Source organism: Dermacentor albipictus, chromosome 2 (genome assembly GCF_038994185.2).
Source record: "Dermacentor albipictus isolate Rhodes 1998 colony chromosome 2, USDA_Dalb.pri_finalv2, whole genome shotgun sequence".
NCBI lineage: Eukaryota > Metazoa > Arthropoda > Arachnida > Ixodida > Ixodidae > Dermacentor > Dermacentor albipictus.
The window spans coordinates 176861014-176886676 of NC_091822.1; the positions used below are offsets into that span (position 1 = coordinate 176861014).

General features: G+C 44.8%; 1 long non-coding RNA gene across 1 annotated transcript; it reads left to right on the forward strand.

Annotated features, from left to right (window-relative positions):
* The first annotated feature begins 635 nt into the window (after window positions 1–635).
* LOC139055635 (uncharacterized) lies at window positions 636–25504 on the forward strand. Its single transcript, XR_011511900.1, has 4 exons — window positions 636–713; window positions 2347–2446; window positions 12385–12573; window positions 24040–25504. It is a non-coding gene; the product is annotated as an uncharacterized lncRNA (long non-coding RNA).
* The last annotated feature ends 159 nt before the right edge of the window (window positions 25505–25663 follow it).

Consider the following 25663-nt stretch of genomic DNA (forward strand, 5'->3'; position numbering starts at 1 on the left):
GTACATTTCTTTCTCTGTGGCTGTACAGCCACACTGGCAAAACACTACGCCCTGCTGATGAATACGAAACAAATGTATGCCGAGGAAAAATGGTCGTCATGCAATTTCGTAGCAGTAGACCGTAAATTGTGAAAGTTGTACAGTAACACTGATATTGGCTACGTGGTGCAGATTCTTAACGATTCTGAAGTGCTTGTAATTAATGAAGGAGCGCGTATTACTAATCCCGGCTGTTACGATGTCTAGCTCATAGTAACCAACGTTGCTAGCAACAGTGGTAGCCGTTACACGCAAAGGCGCCGATTTCTTCTATCGTCGTTGGTGTGTCTCACTAGACAGTTTTAGCAGAGCGTTTGCTTGCGCTCCGCTCCGCACACGTTTCACACGCGCCGGTGGCTGCATAGAATGCATCGATTTCGCTTATCTAACAAGCGCGTCCCCCAGAGACGCCACTGACGTGCTCTCAGCTTGGCGGTAAAACGATTACGAAAGCAACTACACGCCCCCTGACGCACCGCTAAATCAGGTTTCTAGCGGAACGTGGTCAGCGTCCCACGTTCCGTTGCCGCTATGTGTGCTGTGCGCACGCGCGTCAGTGTTCCCTGTAGCGTTTTGCTGAGCGGCTGCGTGCCAATTGGCTGCGTGTCTGAGCGGAGCGGACGGTAAACGCTCTGCTAAAACTCTCTACTGTTTTGAACCCCCGGGACTCCACGGTAGGTGATTCTCGTCAAACGCTGCACGTTCCATGTATGCACGTGTGTTCTCAGTGACCAGAGGCGCTGATATAATGAGAAGGCAGTGCAACAGCTGGCCGTCCCGAACCACTTCGCACGATCACCGTGTTTGTGCGAGTTCTGTCGCATTCGAGGCGAGTAGAGTGAGAGATACTAGAGCACTTAGAAATCATGATTTTATATGATGAGGAACACTGCCATACCTTTGAGGTCTTTGATTATTTGATGGCCGTGAGCGTTCGACATGCTCCCCAACGCGCGCGAGCCACGACCGGAGAAGTTACGTGTAGTGCGGGGCGAGCTAAGCGTGGCCGCCTAACCGCGGCCTGTGTCGACTCGTTGAGGTTCACTGTCTTTCTATGTACTGCAACGATCAATTGAGTGAGAGCCGACGGCGCTTGTTTGAGCGCGGTATCTGCTAGCTGCCGCGTGCGTGGCGCCAATCGTCGCTTGCTGAGCGCCCACTATGTAGCTTCTCCACGTTGGCTTCTCCTGTACGCTCCGTCTGTCTGTCTGCGCCCACGCCGCCTGATTGTGCCGGCAGTGCGCGACTGCGGCGCGTAGCCGCGATCTAGCACGCGTCGACTTCGGTCTGCGGGTGGCAAATATGGGCGGCGCGTTTGGGTTATGAAAAGCGTGTGGTGCGCTTCCAACGGCACTGCGAGTCTACGCCACACGCGCTGCCGATTAGAGCAATAGGGATCATTGCGTTATGTCTTTAAGAAATTATTTTGGTGGCCGCAGCTGTACTGCTTGGGTTGAGATTACCGGCGGCCGGAGCGGGTGAGTACCGGCGGTGCCAGCTCCTGTGCAGAGAACGCGTTGCGGTGGCCATCGGTTGCCATGAATCAGTTTACGCGATAGCGTTGTCGGCGTTAGGTCACACGGCCGCGTCGGTCGGTGTTCTTTGCCGAGGCCGCCACTGTGCCTCCCGTGCAAATACTTGTATGGCATATCTGTCTAGTCGGTGCTTGTGCGCTGTTGTCATTCGACAGCTGGTTCTGTACGTGGACGCGTGGACTTGTTTAGTGTTTATTGCTGCTACGTCATTGAGTACCAATATTCAGTTCTGATTGACAGACGACAAATTCAGACGAACAGGCGCGCTTTACGTCTCAGGATCATGTCGCACTTCGCAGCGTCATCGTACCTTGCACGAGTATTAATAACAACCCAATTTCTGCTGTTGGTGAAAAAAGAAAGACAAGAAAACGGCTGACCAAAGAGCCCAAATCCGTGAGAAAAATGTGCTTTAGGTACGTCGTCTATTGTACAATTAAGATACTGCCTTGGTATTCAGTGTCAGTAGCACTCCTTAATTATGCATCCTATACAGGCCGAAATAATTAGAAGCCATTCATTTTTGGTTCTGACTTAGTTGATCAGTAAACATCTTAAGTGAATTGGTGCATGACTTGGGTAAAGGCTTTAGTTTGTAAAGCGCAGAGCTTGTTCAGATTTAAAATTTTGGCAAGCTTAGTTTACCAGTAATGCAAGCTAAATAACATACAGAACTCAATGTAGCAGTGCAAGTAGCCCAATATAAGCTTGCGGCCAAGTGTTGCATGCTCTTTTGATCATCGCAATGTCTAATTCTTCTCCTGTGTTTCAGAACTGGAGCTGTTCCATTTCCAGCTGTGAGGATGAAGCAGCATCATAGGTGGACATCAGATGCCCTCCTGCAGTTCCCCTTTTCGGCAACAAAAGGCTCGGTATGCTCTTACCTAGAGCTTTTTCTTTTTCCAAATTTTTTTTCTCCCCCTGTGTCCTTTATGTGCAATGGCTAGTTTAGTGGCTTCACTTCCGCACACCATCCCCTGTGGGGTAGCCCTGTGATGAATTCTCGTGGCAACAATTCGGCCGGCTTTATGTGTAGTCGGGGACTAAATGTGCTCAGTGACATACCTCCTACATTTATTCATGGATTGTCCTACAGCAGTTGTCTTGACCTAATATTTGTATCAATGAGCCTTCTGTCCTCAGCCTGCTGGTCGATGGATGTAGGGACTCATTATAGTGACCACCTCACAACTGTCGATACCGGCTGTCAGAGTATGACATCTCCATTCGAAATAGAGGACGTCATTGCATCTAACCTGCTGAACAAAACCAGAGAAGTTAGCCTACTGAGGCGCACTTCACCGGTCGACACACAATACGAGTCCCTTCATGCAATCCTTTGCTGCGGAGCTGCGATACACAAGAACAAAGTCGCCGTTACATCTTTCGAAGGGTCGCCAAGCTCATCGACATGGTCTTTGACATCTCGGCAAGATTGAGGGGCAGCGTTGGAGGACATTCCGTGGATTCCCATACCCAAGGAAACCTCTATCCAAGATCTGGCGGGTCATACGAAGTCTCCAGGCAACTCCTCAACAAAGACACCCATTCCGGGCCATGGCTCTACATCAATGCCAGACCAAATTAGAGGTAGCAGAGGACTACTGTAAACTTACGGTGGACACGTCTAATGCAGTGGCTTCATCTCTTGTCTCCATCGTGCCCCTGTCGGCTGAAGGTGACACGAAGTACCATTTACTATGCGAGATCTTGACACTGCAATTTGTTTGCCGATTCTCATCATCACCAGGACCTGAGGGAATCACGTATGCTGCACTCTGCCATCTTGGCACAGAAGCACAATGTATCGTTTTATCATTTTATAATACCACGTTCGAGTCAGGAAATGTTCCAGATAGTTGGAAATGCAGTCACATTGTAGTGTTGCTTGAACTGGGGAAGTGCCCTAATGAGCTTTCCTCCTGCAGATCGATCGCCATTAGCTAGCTGTGTCAGTAAAGTAATGGAAAGGAAAAAATGGCCTTGTCCAGGATGGAATGGTTCCTAGAGAGCAATAATTTTCCTGATTTAGTGGATGGGTGTAGGAGAGGCCGTTCTTCCATGGATGGTGTTGTCGACTTGGTCGCCACTGTTGAACGGGAAAGAAGTTTCCGCTGGTTAGTTGAAGCTGTTTACCTGACTTTAAGGGGGCAGACGACAATGTACTTCATTATGCAATCCTTGATGCGCTGGAACGTTTAGACGTCAGTGGCCAGCTATATGCATGGATTTGTTGGGAGCTCATCTTGGCAGAGGAAAGGTATACATGTTTTGAAAGATTGAGAATGGAGAGTCTAGTGGCTTTATTCAAAAGTAAAAACAGGTTTGCCGGGTGGAAGTGGTGGGGCCCCAGTCAGGCAGCTGCTCTTCGGTTTCAGGAAAGAGCAGGGGGCAATAGCCCCCATGGTGAGGTAAACTGGATTTCCGGAGAAACGGGCAATTACCCCCACGGCAAGGACAACGAAGTGACAAATAGTCGCTACAGATTGTTAACCATCTCAGTAGCCGTACCATGTATATGTCAACAAGTGATCGCAACACCGGTCAGTACAATATCCATCGAGGTGTTCCACAAGAAGAAGTTCTCAGTCCAACCTGCTCTTCAATGTTACATTAATTGGCCTTGCATCTGAACTTCCTAACACGGTGAAGTTTAGCACATATGACGACGACATGTGCATATGTGCATATGGGCATGTGGAGCCACCTGTCCCCAAATGCGTGCTAGGCTTCAACGTGCAGTGACAATCGCACCTAAGTATCTGCGGTGTCAACACGTCCACCTCTCAACAGAAAAATGTTCCGTGATTGCATTAATGCGGAAATAAATAACGAGATATCCCATAATCGTTAATGGAACAGTGATACCTGCAGTAAGACACCACAGATTCCTTGGCACAGTCATAGACCGGGGAGTATCTCGATCAAGACACATGGCTGCACTAAAGTCAGAGCTGTGGAGTTTTGTTCACATCCTTTGCATCGTTCCAGGAACACGGTGAGACCCCTCGGAGTCATTATTACTTCAATTGTGCCAAGCCATATTCGTAGGGCATATACATTACAGCATGCTGACACTTTCGAGCATGGGACTTAGCTGTGTGCGCACGCTGGAGAGCATTCAAGCTCAAGCATTGCAAGCAAGTGTTTGGGCCTCCCACGTTGCATGTCAACCAATGGAACCATAGCAGAAGCTTGTGCTTGTCCTATTGGTGTATACTTGCTCTGCGAGCCTGTTCGAATGTACCTTTGCTTGTTGACCCAACACAGGCACCATCCTCTGTCATCGCTGCCTGCCACACACCCAGGTTGCAGCTTTTCGAGGACTCTTGTCGGGTCATCAGAATATTCTACCGTCAAGATTTTCTCCCACCTATATTACATAGCATCTCGACAAATTACAGAGCATCTCGACCATGTAAATAGAAGTGGCCACAATGTCACCTTTCAGTGGATGCTTTCGCACTGTGGCGTGATAGGAAATGAACAGGCAGACACTGAAGCGAAAACTGCTTTAAATACAGTAGAACCCGGCTATATCGAACTTGCAAAAGAAAACGCCTATCAGTTCGATATAGGGAATAATTCGATATAAGCCTGCTAAAGAATTGCACGTCAGAAAAGCAAATTCCATTTATAAAATCTTTTTATTGATGAAACTAGCTTAGTTTCGCGTGAGATTGTCATGTATTTTCTTCTGCTTGGGCAAATTTGCTGCCTGCGATGTACGCACTTCTCCACATTGTCTAAAGAGTCGGATCAGCTGAGGCCGCAAGCCTCCACATTCGCGCAGAAGCACCAGACTAGTGCATGTGCGCCAATCACCTCGGAGGATGCGCGTGAAGGATTGTCATTGCTTTCCTCATTGTGGCCACTTTCACTTGTGCTCGGTACGATGTCGGCAATGTAGTCTTCATTTTCGGGCTCTCCCGTGGTCGCGACACCATCATCTGCACTTATAAACTCGTCGACCATTGACTTGTCAACGGTTTCTGGAAATTCTGACAGCTCACACCAAACTTCGGCAACACCGGCAATGGCTTCGTCGCACTTATCAGAAATGAGTCATCACCGGGCACGTCGAAGCCGGCACTACTGGAGCCATTTCAGATGAACCACTTGTGCACGGCCGTGCGTCCGTGTCGGGTGCCACGGGCACTGGGTTGCGAGTTTGTCTGCTTGAGCCCTAATCTCCCCCTTATTGTTCAAGATCGTGCTGAGAGCGCTCCTCAAAATCTTGCACGCTGTGGGCTCATCAGACTTCTCACCGTGCTCGACTCGATTTATGATTTCAAGCTTCACGGCGAAAAGCAAATTCTGCTGCTTAATCGCGGCAACACTGTGGAAGAAGGCCCACAAGGCGCAAACACTATGAACCAGAAAAGCAGCGAGACAACTCGCGCTTGTGCCATCTTGCACGGCGAAGGCACAAGAGCCTCTGATTGGCTGTCTGAGCAAGCGCCGTAGGCAGGCCAAGATCATTTTATGCAGGGGGGGTGTCGACGGCTTGCCCGACGTAGCGCGGTCACCGTAGGGAGAGCGGTTGGACGGAGCTGCGGCAGCGGGGAAAGCCGCCGCAGGAGGGAGAGCCACCTTCTGGGGGCACTTTTGCGCCACTTGTCCTTCGACATTTTGGGAGTCGCTGCTACTTTTGTTCGATGTAAGCGTAATTTTTGCTATATATACCGTAAAAACCGGACTATAGGTCGGACCGGAATATAGGTCGATCCCCCAACTAACGAATTCTAAAAATGAAAAAAATATTTTTCGGTGGCAAAAGTACCGAAAGACATGACACCTTTATATAAACAAATGCGACTCAGCGGGTTGCACAATGGTGACAGTAGTTATTTAAATGCTGCTCGCATGTGCACCTGGCCAAGTTTTTAGTGGTATCGCGCGACCATCGACCAGCGTGCTTGTCAACACCGTATTAACGCCGCTGAGCAGTGAAACAAACAAGATACGCGCATGTGTACACATGCCCTTACTTTCACTACTTCGCCGCTCCGTGCCGTGATGATAAAAGGTGCTGACAAACACGCGGGTCGACGGTCGCGCGATACTGTTAAAAATTCGTCGGGTGTACAGTACACAGAAGGGCACGAAGTCCACAAGCGCTACTCCGAATTAGAGCAACACGTTTGAACAGAGTCGGATGACGATTGCTTCTCGCTGTCCAGTCCATAGGCGCGTGCGATCTCTATCGCTTTCAAACGAATGCATTCGACAACAGGCAGCGATCTTACACGCAGCTCTCGGACGGACTCCGCAACCTTGCCTTCCAGTTCTGCAGTCCGCTGCGATCCGGCCACGAAATGACGTTTTCTTTTGGTTGCTGCAAGTTGTAATACGTTGCGTTTGGCTCCACCACTACCGAATGCTATTTTCGGATACTCCAAGTTCGCGCTGTGCCGCCAGGTTGCCATGGGCTTCCGCGTACTCAATCGCCTTTTTCTTTAAGGTGACGGTGAACTGACGTCGGTTTCCACTCATTTTGAAACAAAATGAAAATGCAGCCTTTAATTAATATAACTTTGCGACAGTGGAAACGCAAAATGCCGGTGCCACAATGTCGTCACGCCATAGAATAAAGAACGCCGCGTGGCCGCTCTGCTGATGATGGCGATGGCGGCTGTTTACTTTTTCCGCCCATTGTTGCAAGACTTCCGTAGTTTTTCCACCAATGTCCGGTATATAAGTCGAGGGTCAACTTTTCGCGATGGTTTTATAAAAAAAAGTTCGACCTATATTCCGGTTTTTACGGTACTCATAGTAACTATACCGTGTTCAGAAATTGTTCGATATAGTCGGGTTTGACTGTAATGCTTCTCACGCATTCCGTTCTCACAAACAGACACAAGAAAGGCAGCAACTGGTCTCTTTCATTGCAAACGTTGATAAGAGGCTGCTATTAGATTAGTTTCTTTTAAGCGCTTGGCCTAATGCAAGCAGCGCGGCCCTGATGAATGGGCTGATGATGAATTGCTGCTATAGCTTTTCTACAAGCCCATTGGCTGGACGCACAGCTTTAGAGATGTCACAACGTTGTGAACTTGTATATGTGCACCTCCTCCACATATCATCATTCATCACTCCATCACCTCCCCGTCCCTTTTCCCCAGTGTAGAGTCGCAGGCCAGAGCAAGTCGCAGCTCAGGCTGACCTCTCTACCTTTCCGTAAACAAATTTATCTCTCTCTTTCTCTCTGAGTGATTGCTGTGACACCTGTTCCATGGACAAAAGATATGTAGGCATGGTTTTTCTAGAAAGAAAATAAAAATACTGAAGGAGCCCACCATGCATATTTCAAGGGGGGTATTCTGTAAGAGTCCACATAGTGGACGTGCCCATTTCTTCTGCTGTTGAAGTTTTGATTGGCTGGGCTGGTCTGCACGTCCGGCAGGGCAGCGAGGTGCCACAGTCAATCAGCACTTCAGCAGCAGACGAAATGGACACGTCCACTAGGTGGACTCTTACAGAATGCCTCCCCAGGATGAAGTGTATGATGTAAATTGCTATGTGACAATAAAACAAAAAACCAAAACAGCAGAACTTGGTGCCAGGGTAAGTGTGCAGGTCTGTGCCTCAGTATAACAATAAAAACCTATTGGAATCGTTAAGAAATATTCACTAGGTTGTTTGCCCTCACATTATTGTCATTCTTCCTTATCACATTATTGCAAAAATGGGCTTTCTTGCGAATAGTGTTGCGTGGTTGAAAGCACAGTTAAAATACACCATTTGCCTTCACCGTTGCATCCATTGAAACACGGGGGGAATTGTTTAAAACTTCCTTTGCGGAACTTGAATTTAGGTCCTTAGGCAGTTTTCTGCCTGAATATTCATCGCAGGGACCACTGCAGCCAGCTAATGGGAGTTCCTTGTTCACACATTGCTGCAAATGCAGATGTGACCGGTTTTTCTGCGCACATTTGTTGTGTTCAAGAAACTATGAATAACTTAATTCTGTCTCCATCTAAAACATGGCGCCACGTGTTGGCCATTCTTTTAGGAATTTTACCGAACCATGAAATGTTCTTTTTGGAAAGTCTTTTCTCACATCAGCTTGATACAGTCCCTGGTTTAGTATGAGTGCATGCATTATGTTTCTTTCTTTCTCTTTTTTTTTTCAGTCTTCTGTTTGAAAGGTCATTTTCCTTTGGAGTGTCCTAGCTAAAGATAGTCACAGGGGTGTCGTTGAAAATTTGAAAATATAAGCAGCCCTTTATGTGACATGACATGATTCCTTCACACATTGTAACCAAGCTGAAGCTTATTTTTTGAGCGCATGCCTTTCTTTCAGCATGAAAAGAAAATATCCTAAATGAAACAAAGTGAAAAGTGCTGCTCATGCATTCCTACGATGTTCCAACTGAGAGAGCTGAAAACTAATAAAATGTGCTTTGCTTGCATAATTCTTATGCCTTATGTACAAAATTTATGGATGGGGATGAAACAGATTTGCTTGTTTGCAGTAGCCTATAACAGAAACAAAAAATTGCAAAATTAGCTTTGAAAGTTCAAGGGGCCCAGTGGGGGGATGTTGGCATGCATATTCTTTTCTAGCGCGGCCGTTGCTGCACGTGGCCATTGGCGTGGCTCAGCGCATGTGCAGCCCGTGCACTGTTTCAGAGGCATTGGGATGCGTGTTGTGTGTACAAAGAGTGGGTGGGCTGACGCGGCGTGGCATTGGGTGCGTTGTATTCCCTTGTGCTTATTAATGGAGGTTGCATAATCTCAAGTTGCGGAGATGCATTGAAGCGAGAGACAGACGAAGCATTCGCGCCCACTGCCGGCCCTTTTCGTGACCGTGTCGTCCCACTGCGGGCAACACTATCGACCGCAGGGGCAGAGTGGATGTGGGAGCATGGCTGTCTTCGCTTCATACTGTGGATGTGCAGATTTCCTTGATGCGGCATGAAACCGTGTCTTTGGTCACTGACTCTCAAATTCAGACGTTTTTTTTTTTTTTTTTCTCGTTCGGATTTGCTTTTTCCCATTGCAGTCCCTTCCGTGTAAAAAATATCCATTGGCGAATGTACTTATTCGACTAAAAGGTTGAATTTCAATACAACAAACGAAATTGCAATTTTACTGGTTTCATTATATCGAGGTTTATCTGTACATAATTCCGAAAAAATCCAACTCACGTCTGCGCGCACTCGGTCGTACCCGCCCACATAGAAAGGAACCTTAATTTTTGCCACAATGCATATCAGTGTAGTAGCCGTCGTGTGTCTGCCAATATACATTTTGGCGGCTACCCGAAAACCTCAAAGAACAGCTGTGTTTTGCTTGTGTGCATTCGGTACTCGCATGAACATGTGTTTGCTAAGTTCCCCATACTAATGAGTTAGCTGGCGTGCTTGGAAAGGTTCAAAATGTGGCAGTTCGATTTGTAATAGCAAATTATTCTAAAAAAGCTTTGCATTACTGAGAGTAAGGGTAAGCTGCAATGGCAGGATTTAAAAAACTGTAGCAAATGGCTTCACTTAAACTTTTTTCACAGCATATACTATTCCAAAACATGTAGAGATAGAGAAAGTCTTATTAGGCTATCATCAAATCCCGCAAGAGACCACAGTAAGAAAATGTTTGAATTTCCTCTTAGGATGACGCCTTGGATTGTTCTTTCTCTGGAAAGAGTGGAATGTTCTTCTGCCTGCAAATGCTTGTGTAGTGTCCAATGATGATTCCCTCCCTGCTTTGCGTGCTTGATTTGAGTGTAAGTTATGCTACACGAAATGTATGCTACCAGCTACAATGCCAGTAAAGGTAACCACAAAGGAAACATTGTGTACGGAGCAAAAATGGCATGTGCAATATAACGATATGTAAATGTTCCGTCAGTATTGCTGTGAAACAAGTAATTGCGATATCGGGGGGGCTGAGCAAAATAACGATATGTGCATACTTGCCAAAGTATGGCTCTCCTTCGCACGTTGATTGCGACAGCTAACAACAAGCGAAAATTTGCTTTCTTTGTTTTGTCTTGTTCTGTTTCTGTTAAGATATACTTTATTCTTTGTTTGCTTTCCTTTGGGCTTTCATAGCTGTATGATGTGCACATGTGACCAATAATGTAATCTGAAAGTTAGCAGTTCGTGTTCATCGTTCCGTGTCCTTCAATTTGTGTGCTAAAGTCAACAGAACGCCAACCAGTGTAAACCTGTGCGTTGAATTTGTTTTCTTGTTTTAGCAAGAATAATCTGACTTGTTATGCGTCCGAATAAACAAAATGAAGTTCGTCGGAACATGTCGTTAGTTTTTCTTATAATTACACTATTTCAACTGCAGAACCAACATATTCTTGCATGTAGATTTAAATCGAATTAGTGTTTTTGTCATTCTTACTTTTTGATTACCTTTTAAATATTTCATATTGTCAACTGCGCCCACTGAAACATTAAATTGGAGCAAAAGTACTGTAAGTTTTCACCTCTGCAGCCATGGTTTGGGCATAAAATGTGAGAACATGTGCAGTGAGGCAGGCTATGCTGCTTAGGTAGCCGTACCTTGAACGCTATACAGCGATCATTCACACTCTCTGAAGAGCCATGTGCACGCAAAGAAACTTGTTTGCTCCTAACGCTCCATTCATGTTTATTGTGTAAGCATTCTTTGGCAAGTACTCCAGCAAAACCTGTCATGCGGAAAATCTAATGCTTGTATCTGAAAAAAATGTGTAATTTCTAACTTAAGACATTTAATTGTTATAATAATGTAAATGTAGATTAGTGGTAGCATTTTATGCGATCAACGATTGAAACAAAAAATTTTAAACAATAGTGTGTCTGTAATGCAAAAAGCATGGCATCTTACCCATGGGGATACATAGGGCTCCATAGAAAATGCACGGGGAAGCCTATGGTAGGGGTGGGTCCTCTGAAACTTGGGCGTGGGTTAACGGAAATATGGGAGTTGGCCAACTTCAATTTGGGAACCAAATTAAAAGCTAAGTGACAGCGGAGCCAAGCAGTGCTTACGCATTTGTAGACAATGCTCAGAATTTCTGTACAATTTATTTAATAAAGACTTCATAACATACTACGTAACGACTGAAACTTACTAACTTTAAGAATACTAAGATGTGAACAACATTATATAATTATTGTGATAACGGCTGTTGATTATTTGAAAACTATGCAACATTTGATTTGATTCGTTTCTGGCGCTGTTTGATTTGTATTCGATTCGGTCCCAAAAATCGTTATTCGCACACCCGTGCTTATTTCTAACAGATGAGAACAGTGCTCTGGACACAAAGCCAGTCCACATAGAAAAATGGCCTGGTGCATTGTGCACTGACTGACAACCAATCTGTTTTGGAACAGAAAAAGCAATAAATATGCAGAAATGCTTCATCAAAGGCATGAAACCACAGAAGGAGGCAGGGGTGCCCTGCTAATAGGTTTGCAAACAAGTATGCCATTTTCTTGGCAAGTTCAAAAAACATATGCTGCACTGACACACGTCTGTTTTAATTTTGTTAAATTCGATAACTTCCTGGGTTAATTGGTTGCTATTTTTACTGCCACTTTGCACTTGTGAAATTCAGGCCAGCATCTTCACTATTTGTATACCCAAACGGTCACATTGTAGTGGCGCTCAATCGTGAAGGTTCTCATTCAAATATCACCTTGGCTGGTCTGTGTATTGTGGAAGTGCCTGAAGCCGAACCTCCCTGAAGATAAGGAAGACGACGACCGACACGGGGGGGGGGGGGGGCACGAAAGAGGAGGAAGATCATTAAAATCGCTGACTAAACAGACCGTCTCACTCTTATTTCCTTACATTTTTGGCACAGCCGTGGCAACCTGAAGCTGATGTGGGTCCGGATTGGAGCCGGCCGACACTATGATGGACGCGAATACGTCCAGAGTTTCCAGATCGACAGTGAAGAGCCAGTCAGCTTGGAACCTGGAGCCTCCTTACCTGGTTCATGACCAAGTCGGGTGCAACTGTGGCTGGACTCCTTGACTAAGTTACCGTGAAGGTATTTGTCAGTAGGGAAAAGTACTACAACTTCTTTTAACCAACTCACCAAAGACGTTCTGTAGATCGTCAACCAGACTTTGCAGTAATTCTGCCTCTCATGTAGACTCAGCACAAGCTTAATACCAAACAGTTTATATCTGCTATAGTACAAGCGATGCAGCACAAGGACTATCATTGAGGCGACACCATAAAACCAGACATGTTCGATGGGACATAGGAGTTCCAACTTCGTGGCTGGACTTTTACGGTTACGCTTGTTTGCAGAACCACTGGGTGACTGACGAAAAGAAGGTATTTAATTTAAGCTTTTTCTATATAGCACCGCAAAAAAGTCGTACGACATTTGGATTGTGGAAAACGTTAGCGACAATGGAGTGAATGGGAGAAGCGCCTGCTGTCCTCTTCTATTTTAAATGTAGTACAGCAGTGGAATAACAATTGCATTTAAGCCTACTAGTGGCATTCTCCATGACTATTAGGTATATTGAAAAAAAAGGAGACTACCTGAACTGGCCAATCCCACTTCACCAGAAACATCAGTCATGCCTCTTCTGTTGCTTGGTATGAGTAACTATGGTATCTAGTGGGTATGTCCTTTCCCCTTTTATCGCTTAAGAAAGGTCACATTTCCTCAGTTAGATCTTTTAAAAATTGCTCGCATTCCATTGATGCCTGCAGAGTAGAATATATGGAAAGCCGTCTTACTAAATTCGATGACGCAGACGCTTGCATCCTATGGGATCATTTTAAGTGCATGTGCCATTACTGCATTGATAACTTTTTGCCAAACAAGGGAAAGAAAGTTAACAAGCAGGCACCATGGATGACATGTGGTATCATACATCAGAAGCACAAAATAAAACGAATAAAAATGCAGCAAGGGCAACTGGGACTAATAAATATACTACAGGAGAATCTTGTACATTCAGTGCGTCATTCCAAAGTCCACTATTTCAGCACGTGTTTGCCATTCTTGATAAAGAACGCGCCGGAAAAGTTCTGGAGAAATATAAGCTGAAAAAAGCCCATTGTGTCTCGAATATTAGTCAACGGTTCCATAATCACTGACCAGAGAGCCATTGCGCATCATTTTAATACCTATTTTCAAAGCGTCTTCTCAAATTCCAATCCATGCACCCCTACAGCCGCACAGCTTCAAGGTGCAGAAATAATTTTGTTTCTTAAACTTAAAAACCAAAAAACATGTGGGCTAGACAACATTCCGAAGACTTTTGTGCAACGTTATGTTGAATAAGTTGCGAAGTTTTTGTGTGTGATGTTTCAAGCATCCTTATGAACTGGAAAATCATCAGATGACTGGGAGACTGCCCGAATCCTTCCCGTACCAAAGAAAGATGATCGTTTGCTGTTATAACTGTCGTCCAAGTTCCCTAATTTCGTCATGCTGTAAATTAATTGGGCACGTCATTGCTAATGTATAAATCAGTTCTTAACTCTGCACTCTATTCTATCCAAACTTCAGCATGGTTTTCTTAAAGGGTATTCGGCAGTAGCCCAAATAATAACAATCATTCATTCGCTCGCACTTACCCTAGACAGTAATGGCCAAGTTGATCTCATATTAGATTTTAGAGAAGGTTTTGATAAAGTTCGTCATGATAAATTGATTTTAAAGCTAAAAACTATTGGCCTTCTAGAAGTATTGGTTATCTGGATTTCGGACTATTTAACTAACTCTAAGCAGTATGTTTCAATTGATGGAAAAGAGTCGGACGGTCTTGCAGTCACTTCCGGTGTGCCTCAAGGGAGTGTATTGGGCCCTTTATTATTTCTTGTTTATATTAACGACATCGTTGACGCAGTTGTTCCTGGCGTAGAGATTGGTATGTTTGCAGATGATTGTGTGCTGTATCGTGACATTAGATGTTCTAATCACCAGAATGACCTAGATATTTCTTTACTAACATCCTAGCATGGTGCCAGTAATGGGTTATGGTTCTAAACAAAGACAAAATGAACTCCATTCGCATATCATGCAAAAAACTTACTTTCGATGACAGGTATCACCTTGGACTATCACCCTTAAATGAAGTCTTCAGGTTTAATACCTAGGTGTAACAATAACTGACGATATCTCCTGGAATTCACATGTTGAAAATATCTGCTCATCTGCCTTTCGCAAACTATGTATTTTACAGAATAAACTTTTGAAAGCCCCCACTCAGGTTAAAATATTTGCTTATAATTCATTAAACAGGCCGAAGCTCGAGTGTGCATGCGTGGTGTGGGATCCACATACTATAACCAATATTAAAAAACTTGAGACAATTCAAAGGAAAGCCATAAGGTTTACTTATTCACAATTTTGACCGTTTGATTCATCGTCTGAGAAAAAAAGATATGCGTCGAAAATTTCTTTCCCTGCTAATAAATAAAAAATTGGTGCTTGATCCTGCACCGTATGTATTGTTTCTAGCCGCACGCGTCACCATCAACCCGGTTCACTAACCCCTTACTTTGCTCGCACTGACACATTCAAATTTTCCTTTTTTCCGCATACTATTAGAGAGGGGAATTCGCCGATGCAATAGCTGACAACGCATTGTGATGCTGCACGTTTTTTATTTTTTACTTGCTACCTTTGACACGCTATGTTATCAGTTTCTGTACTTGATCTGCTTTGATCTGTAACGTGATCCGCTTGCATCTGTAACATGATCTGCAGTATGAAATAAATAAATAAAATAAGTACAGGCGTATCCGTGAGCTTGATAAACTCAAGTTTGGTAGAGAGAAGTCGAATTTGCAAAGACAAGATTATTGAGGTGCGCAGTTATGCTGGAATAGCCAGGCTCCTTGAGAACTCTGCAACAGTTCCAGTCGAAAGGTGTTGCCATCCCTATTGAAGCAATACGAATGAACGATGTCACGTTCATGTTCATATTGTCAAGGCCAGATACAAAGCTTTTGAGAGCCAGCATCTCTTTGTAGGACAAACTAACTATAGTTCACGCACGAGATGACAACAGTGGAATGAATGGAAATCACTGTGTTATGAAAACGTCAGAGGACGTTCCCAGTCGTTACACAGAACTGGTATGCATTGAGCCTTACACTCTTGCAATGGTGTTTATTGAAATGCCATTTGAATTATGAGACACACCTGTCGTCCGTAAGAAACCTTACAGTCTGTCACACGAGAAAAAGATGTGGTTGAAGAAGGAACTGCAGCAGATACTTTGCAGCAGGAATTATAAGACCATTCATGTCGGCATATGCTCCTCTCATTACAATAGTGCCAAAGGAAGATGGAACATTCAGGCTTTGCTTTGATTATCGTACGATTGTTAAGCAGACAGACCTGTTTCCGTTACCTATGCCATGCATTGATGACTTATGAATGAAACGGGTATCTCACTGACTTTCAAGAATTGACCTTTGTAAAGGGTATTGGCAGATACCACTCCAAGAAGAGTATGAAAAATACACAGCCTTTTTGACCCCATTTCATACATATATTGCACTGGAGAAGAACGAGCAGTACGCACTGTTTCGAGAAAGGTGACAACGACGAGTTTGCTCAAAGCCTTGTGCCTGTATTGCCTGAGCTATGTGACCTCTCACTGAAGTGTTCTACTCTCTGAGAGCCTCATTAATTACACCAGAATACCCTTCAACAATTTCGTGGGAGTGCTGGGCCCTTTACTGACCTGGAACTCGACAGTTGGACGCTACCTTCAGTTTCTGCCATGCCTGAGGGCGCCGCGCATCCTGGTCCTCCCCACGCATCGCCTATCGTTTGCTCCGGTTCTGTATGCCACGCGATCCTCCCATCTTCAGCGGCACCGATCATCATGATGTGGAGGATTGGCTCTCGTCATACGACCGCGTGAGTGCTCATAACAAATGGGATGACGCAGTTAAACTGACTAAAGTCACCAAATTTTTGGTTCTGGTTGATTTCTGGTTCCGGAATCTTGAATCCACCCTTTCCACCTGAATGGCATTTACACATTCTTTCAAAGAAGTCTTCGGGCACTCTGCTGGGCGGTGTTCAACTGAAACAACGGTTGCGTGTTCACGCTCAGCAAAAGGGTGAAAACTTCACCAGCTACACTGAAGATGTAGTTGACCTTTGCCGGCGCATTAATCCTGCTATACCCGAAGCTGGAAAGATAAAGAATATCATGAAGGGCATAGAGGATAACGCCCTCCAGATGCTCTTGGTGAACAGTTCTCAAACAGTTGACGGCGTCATTACGCTGTGCCAGAGCGATGATGAGCTCCGCAAACAACACCTTACTATGCGCTGAGCTGTCATGAGGATGACACAATTTTGACTCGAACCGACAGTTCCAGTGCTGCTTCCCCCCACTCCTCGTCCCTCGGCCAAATCAAACAATTCCTTTGAAAGGAAGTCGCGCGCCAACTGCCACTTCTGCCTGCTACCCAGTCGTCTGAGTCCTCTTTGTCTCCAGAACTCCAACGGGTCATACGCGAGTCATACACTTGTCATACTTGTCATGCACTGACAAGTCAGCGACGCACTACCAGTCACTAGTCAGCCACCTCCAGCGCTTGTTCAGCTCACGTACGCTGCCGTACACTATATTTGCACACTACACGCCCACAAGCGGTTTCTATGCGTCGCCTTCTGCAGCTGTGAACTATACGCCCCGAAGCGGCTTTTGCGTGCCTCCACAACCCCTACGCTCAGCTCAGCTTTCTGCACCCCAACCTGGGCCCCCCTGTTCACAATCCATGGCGTACCCAAGAGAACCGGCCCATCTGCTTTGCAGGTAGCTTTGCTGGCCATGTGGCATGGTTCTGCCGCTGGTGGGTTTGGTACCCTCCTGATACTGCGAGACCACAAGGGAATGCTCCTCACTCCCAGTCCCGCTATGCTCCACCAGTTCCGTCCTTCACTTCCTCTTCTCCTTTTCCCTGAATATTCAACACTCGTCGGTCTCCACCTCCCAATCGACTTTCCCTGTCCCCGATTATCCGTCGCCCTTCTACTGTGGAGGAAAACTAAAAGGTGCAGTTCCGAAGGCAAGAACTGTGATCTCATCGAACTGCTCAAGCCCTCGTTTATTCCCTGTGAATGTCATTGAAGTTTATGCTGAAGGTATCACCGTTCACACACTTGTCCACATGGGTGCTGCAGTGTCAGTGATTGCCACAGAGCTTGCCGGCCAAAGTCGCGATGCTGTTTTCTGCCATTTCACTACGTACAGCAAGCACTGAAGCAATTGAGCCTTTAGGAACGTGCACCATCCATGTCGCCATAAAAGACAGTTTATGCCACATTGAGTTTGTTGTTCTTCCTTGCTGCTCTCATGCCAGGATGGGACTTCCTCTCATCTCATCAAGCAGTTGTTGATTGTGCCCGTGCAGAACTTGCACTGACCCCATTTTGTGGCAGTCTTTCGAAGATTTGCCTCTATCTTCTGCTCGAGCGTTCATCGACACTGACATTCCTCCTTTCTCTTCCACCCTTGTGCCCGTTTCGTGTGCTGCTTTCTTCGATTCTACCATTCTCTTCACGCTGTCATCCCTTCTCTCTTCCCATTTCCCTCCTTCCCATTTGCCAGGGCCCCAGTGCAACTTACGTTTTGAATCCATTTCGTGTCTGTCAAGCTTACACCATGGCGAGTGCCTCGGTTCTGCGGAGGGAATTGATGTGAGCTCTGTCTACGATGTGCTTGATGACTTGTTTCCTCTTCAGGTTGACGCCATGGCGCTTCCCGTCGCTGTCTGAGCTGTCATATGACAGAACGTTTGCTCGGTCTGTTGATCCCAACCTCACTCCGAGTCAGCACGTGCAGATCGGTGACCTTCTTAACCAATTTGATACTTCTTTCGACTTCCAACAACAATGTTGAAAACGTACCTCCATAGTCGTTCATCACATCGACACTGGCAGCCATGTGCCGCTACGCCAGCGTCCATACCGTGCGTATCAATGAGCTCGTAGGAGACGTGCACCAACGTGGCATTTTACAGCCATTGCACAATCCCTGGGCCTCTCCAGTACTGCTGGTCAAAAAGAAAGATTGGAGAATTCGTCTTCATGTGCACTATGGACGACTCAACAAGATAACCCGGAAAGAGGTCTATCCTCTTCCCCGTATCAGCAACACACTGGATTGTCTCCGAGGCGTTGAATTGTTTTCACCCTTGGACTTGGATCCGGTTATTGGCAAGTCCCGGTGGCTGAGGCAGGTCACCCAAAAACGGCGGTCGTTTCGCTGGACAGCTTACATGAATTTACCGTCATTGCCTTCTGGCCTGTGTAATGTGCCTGCCACATTTGAAAGAATGATGCACAACAACAACCGGGACCTTAAATGGCAGACATGCCTTTGTTATATCGATGACATTGTCATCTTTCCCCTGACTTTTCTTCTCACCTTATTCACCTTACAAATCGAAGATTGCTTATGGAATACTACTGGCCTGGCTGTTTCAAAGATGTGGAAAACTTACCGCTAATTTTCCCTGATAGAGGTACAAATTTCCCGAGATTTCCCTGAGTTTTTCCAGACTACTCAAAATCCCTGAGAATTCCCGGTTTTCCCGGCCTGTAGACACCCTGATATGTTGCTTCGCTATAGGGAGGTTACGCTCTAATAGAAACAGTTGGAAGACGGTTCTGTCCACGTTGTCACTTCCAACTATATTTTGTTCTGCGCTGTGCATTCAGGTTAATACCCATCAACTAGCCCAAATTAATTTACATATAACTCGTGAAAGGAAGTGCACTGCAGTTGGGGCTTTGGAAATAGGCCTGTGATTAAAACACATACGAGTGGTCAACCCATGAAGTGGGCTCATTCATGTGAGTACCCATGTTAGTGCTGTATTGTCTTCGAGGAGGATCGATGGATTTTTCCTGCTTTAGATAAAGTCGTGATCTAGAGAGCATATCTTAAAAGTCTGATGAAGAAGGTAACACTTTTGGACTTTGCGTGCTAACTACTGTCTTGTTAGCTGCTACAGTTTTTGTAAATATTCAGTAAATATATTTAGTGCATTTCTTTGCTCTGTAACACATTGCAGATGCAGCCAAGGCACTCCTTGGCTGCATCTGCAGTGCTAGCTCAAGGTGAGAATGCTTCGGGCACGTTGCCATCTGCGCCCACAGTCATCTTGGCACAACCGCCATGGTATGTTGGCCACAGAAACATCACGTGGGTTGACAATATGTGTAAGCTGCTAACACAGTTGGCAGCTGGGCTTTGCTTGCCTTGCGTGGTTTAGATTTCACCTTACGATCTTGAAAATCTCACCTTGTGCTTCTACTGAAGCATTACAAGCAATGGTGTCTGTCCTTTGGCATCGTTCTCTAAAACTTTTCACCTGTGTTGCCATCTGTTTACAGCAATGTTTCTCTAACTTATCTTATGTTCAAGTGCCATTGTAAGTTAATTCTGGTTCACACACATTTGACGCATCCTGTCATGTCTTGGCACCAAATGTTACGGAACCTGTATCTGTGAAAATAGAGGGTTTTCACACCAGTTTTTCCTCTAACATAGGATACTGATGTTATTTAGAGCATCAGCAAATGTCGATAGTGTCTTGTTTCTGTGGAGAAATCGGCAAGGAAATGCTCTGTCCTGACAGACGCGGGTACCGTGATGGGGCCGATTACACCTGTGTGAATCAGGCCTTCGGGAGGAACATAGTTGTCAATTTGCCTTTAGACCAGTCTGGCTCTGTCAAGAATTGCTGGATAAAACGCACTTCTCTCTTTCAGGAAGAGATAATTGAAGTGTTTTGGAGGTTGTTGTCGCAATTTCCTGCCTCCGACTTGAGCAGGTATGCAAAAAAAAAAGAAATTATGGGGTTTTTTGTGCCAAAACCATTTTCTGATTATGAGGCATGGCGTAGCAGGATTCCGGAAATTTCGACCAGCTGGGGTTCTTTAACGTGCACTTAAATCTAAGGACATGGGTGTTTTCGCATTTCGCCCCTATCGAAATGCGGCCGGTGTGGCCGGGATTCGGTCCCGCGACCAAGTGCTCAGCAGCTCAACACCATAGCCACTGATCAACCACGGCGGGTGAGTAGGTATGCAAGATGCAAGCATTAGGTCCATAGAATTGACTGCACCACTTGAAGGTGCACCACTGTAAATGTTCGATTTCTCTGCAAGACTGTGAAACATGCTTTGTTAAGAGTCTCATGGCTTAGGTAAATATTACATCTTAATGTGCAGAAATACGTCTTAAGATGTTGAACTTTAAACGGGTACTGATATGATATTTTTTACTATTCAGTTCTTGCATTAAATCAAGGTCCTAGATTTCTAAACTCTAGAAAAAATTGTGAGAAGCTTCAGAGCGCAGTTAGTAATTTACTAACTTTTCTACAGCCAGTTTCAGTGTCGTTTCTTTTTATACAGTGGAACCTCGATACGATTCTGCTTAATACGTTTCTCGGGATGTTAAGTTTTTTTTTCCAAAAATCCGATTTGGTTGGATAATATGTTAGATGATATGATTTTCCTGTGGTACACTTTGTTTTCCAGTTCCTGTGAAGATTGTGTCAACGAGGTTCTATGCGTTTCAGTTTTTAATTTATTTCCCATTACCTCTTTATTGACGATTGTTGCCTACAGGCAACATACCACAAAAAGAATGTCTTGCATAGTTTCATTGTTGAGTACCAAGATTCTGGCTAGATATCTTTGGCCAACACTGAATGAGAGGCAACAACTGTCATTTGTTGGTTTAGGGCAGGAATATTCGACAAGGAAGAAGTTTGGCATGTGACTCACTGTCTTTTAAAAGCAAGGTCAGAGTATACAGGCCAATGCAAGATATCAAACTGCGGTGGTGTCACACATGTGATGTAAAGCAAAAGAAATGTACACCTATGGTTTATATGTGATGAGAGCTGTCTATACAAATTGAAAACGAAGCCTTAGGTGGCTTGGGATAAAGCCCACTTCCAGGTTCCTGCCTGGGGCTATTGTATTAAATAATTACCCCTTCATATCAGTAAAATAATAAAGCTTTCCACATATTTATTCATGAGGAGGAAATGTGCACCATCAGCAGCTGTGAAATATCATAACCTCGCCGAGCATTCGACTGCACTCAACCTCAAATTTGTCCATGAGGTTGTCATTGCCATCGCTAAAAATTTTTAACAGCCAACCAACATCGCATCACTTTGGGAGGTTGAAATCAGAATAAGTTGACTTTATTACGTAAGCCTTGTGAACCTTGTGAGGTTGGCCGTCTTTGCGTGAAAGTCTACATTCTGTGGCCCCCTGTAGAGTCCTGGGGCACTATAACATAAAATGATTCCAAACTTTTCTATTCCAATTCTGCAGTCAGCCCACCACGATTGGTCAAAACTTTTTCAGGCCACTCCAAACTTCACCTGTCTGTCACGCGACAACACGAAAACCGTGATGGCTCCCCATCTGATATAACTTGTACACACTGATTATGAATGATTAAACTGCACAAAAGAAAAACAATTGTTCCTGATTTGACGCCTTTTCACCATTAGCCCTCTGCTATTGGTTTGTTGTTTTCGGGCTACACCCACTTTGCCTGTTTGTCACGCGGCCTCACAACACCGCGAAAACTCGCTTCGTCAAAGTGATGTGTACGCGGAAAAAAAAATGCATTAATATGCCGAACAAAACTGAAAATTTTTCATAATAGCCAGAGACTGCCCGTTCTGAAAGGAATGGAAGATGACTGCCCGCCGATCGCTCCGGCCCTCGCTACTTGCACCTGCCGGTGAGCATGTATTTATTTGCACTTGATAAACCTTTTTGCGTGGCAGTAAAACGTTATCGAGCCCTTGTGGCACGTATACAGCATCGCTCTGCCAACTCTTCCTTGCTGAGGATCCGTTTTAGTGGCATTCTTATCCTTCTGTTGCACGCTGCTGCGATTTTCGACCAGCCACCGCAAGCTAAGTAAGGCGAAGCGGACCAATCGGAGAAGCCGGCACCACCCTCTTCATGCGGTTATCTATTTTCACTGTGCTGGCTCGGCCTCATCGAAACCCTCTCCGCTAGACCGTGCTCCTCGCCTCTTGTAAGCCAATTAGATAAGGAAAACTGCTGAGTGTAGGCCATGTTATTGGTTTTCAAAGTGAGCAAAGGTGGCCTCCCATAAACGAGGAGTGTGTTTGATTGGGTTGGTCAGACCACGCTGCAGGTCACCGCCCGATGCTTGCGCCGGAGGTTACGTAAATTTGACGTCAGGAGATTGGAATCAAAACACTTTGGAATCGTTTTACATTATAGCGCCCCTGAATGTGCTTTACTTTAGGTGCGTTCGATTCGCCTGCACCACCTGAACCAGTTCACGAGGTGCTGCACCCTACCAATCATTTCCAGCGGTGCGCCCACTGAACCACTCCGTTCGTTTCAAAAGGTGCAGGGCTGGTTCATGATTTTGCTGCACGTACTCCGCTCTCGATGCCGACTTGGTGCAGGCGTACAGGTGCGAAGCAGCAGTCCAGCAGACAATCCAGCACACGGGCACAAGCACCATTAAGAAGCCCGCTTACGCACGTCTGATGTGTTTACAAGTGTGGTTTGTAGTTAAGCCCATTAGCCGATAACACTTGTAGTTCAGGATCTTTCAAATGTACGCACTCAGTGCACATTAATCGGGCATAACATAACGCCTGCACCGCATCTGCACCTTGGCATTCGTTTCGAGTGTTGCACTGTGCCTGCGCCGCAGAAATCAAGCTGCACAATTTCTGAACTTCTCGTGAACCTCCGTTAACTGGTTCACAGTGGCGCAGGCGAATTGAACGGACCTTTAAAGTGCTTCCACATGAAGTTCTTATTTGCCCTTATGTTGCTTGGTGGCCTGATGGCTGCTTCAGGTATTGCACAGAATGTTCGATTCAACATTCAAAGAAAATTCAAGGCTGTGAATGCTGATGAAGGCCAAAATTCAGTGACAAACAAACGCTTTAATTTAAAAATTGTCAAATTTCCTTCTTCCTAGCTGCATTCAGTTAAGCGTGCTACTACATTGGAATTACTGGAAAAGTGTAAAAAAAGGCAATTCGCTTTTATAGTGTAGAGTGTTGACTGATAACTGGGCTTACGGCCAGAAATGATGCGCTTACCTTGAGGAGGATGCGTTGGTTCAATGCCAACTGTAATCTCTTTATTCAAATACATGGACCACTTTCAATGAAATTTTTTGCATTTGAGAGAGAAAGCTAAATTTTAGTCATTCTAGGCTGTACAATTTTGATTTAGGACCTTGAATATTTAGGAAAAATTGCTGAGAGTCAGTAAGCTTTAAAAAATATACGCACAAAGTTTACAATTTCATGTCTTTTGTATCAAGTTGTAAACTTCACATGGAATTCTTTTTTATTTCGCAGTTTTCAAAATTTCCTGCCACATGCCACAAAAAATTGCCCCGTGAAACAGTAGCTACATTTCAGCTTTTTTTCTTTTTACATGTAACCAACCTCATCGAATTCTGTGCGCTGGCTTCAGAGAAAAACTATTTCTCTGTTCCCATGTATCCAGATAGGAGCTCCCGAGATAAAACTGCCTCCAAGTCAGGTAAACTATTGTATTAAAGAACATTATAAGGAGAAGGAGGAAAAACATTTATTAAAAAAAAAAGGAAAAGCAGGTGTCTTTCTGGTTGTGCGGGAGGCGCCCTTAGTCCCGGGCTCCTGCGGCTCTTGCTGTCTCCTGGGCTCTCCGCACCTGGTGTAACAAGAATTGTGTTCTCATCTTATTTACTGATGTATCCTTTTTCCTTTGTCATGGGTGGAAAGGTAAAGTAACCGCAACATTCTCACACCTACACTGTTCTTATTGGTATGTAGTGTAACTAAATTCTGCTTCTGCATTACTTGTGTTGATAGCATGCTTGTTCCAAATTCTTATTTGTTCCTTCTGCAAATTTTCATTTTGTTCACAGAACTTTCCAAAAGGGGCACGTATCCAGTAAAATAAAGCACTAATTTACTTCCATGCTGAAGATTCATAACTCTTACAAATTGGTGTGGTTTCTACCTGGTGATCTTCACTGCACTAAAGAGTTATGAGCTAGGTACTAGGGTATCCCAGCAACATCATGAGCAAGCAACACCATTTTCGCTCATCTCTTAGAGGAAAAAAAAAAATTCGCTATAACCTTACTTCACTTTGCAAAATGCTTAAAGCATAAAAATATCACTCTTTTTTTTTATTTTTACGTGTTGTAGTACACAAGCCCATGTTAAACAATGAACAGTACACCTCATCCAGTCATCCCTGGCCCAAGACTACGTGACTGCCAGGTCAGCAAGGCAAGTTAAAGAAAGTGTACCACACATGAAATAGGACGCTGAAAAACTTATAAATTGTGTTGTAGTTTAAACACCCCCTCCCCCCCTTTCTACATGTCAAAAGCTTGTTTACATATCAAGGTAGCATCAGACTGAATTTCTCTTCTGATGGAAATTAAACCTGGAAAGTATTCTATGAAGTGCAGAAGAGCATTAGCAAATATCATAGCTTTCAAGATTTTTCACACAGTGCCTATAGGTTGCCTTGATGCTGCCTCTAATCTCGCATGTATTGAAGCATGCACACACATTATAGCTCCATTGATACCGAAGTCCCACCAAAATGTCTCTGGCCACTGCAAATCATCCTGCATGTACCGCTGACAAGGTGTACATCTTTGGAGAAGTTATTCCTGATTCAAACATCTGATGGGCCAAAAAACTATAAATTTCATTATGTCACCAATAACCCAAACACGAATTAATATTCCTGTTTTCAGGGACACAAACTGACTGTTGTTACTGAACAGCGCTCCATGGCATTATAGGGAAGAATGATTTTGAGCGTCACTTATACGAATAATCATTCGGTTGTATGGCTGAGGTTCCTAGGTCGTGTGAATTGCAGTGGAGCTGCTTAGTGTAGTGACTGACTTGGGGCTGCTCCATATTTTCTTTTTTTTTTTGTGATGCCACACTAATGTTTGCCAAATAAAAGAAAATGTTTCCTTCTACATTGTGTCTTATCATTGCTTTGCAATTAGCAAGTACAGTGCAGCAAGAAGGGGGCCTTGCCTTACAGTGGTTCTATTTGAAATAGGCAATGGCTGTTTATTTCG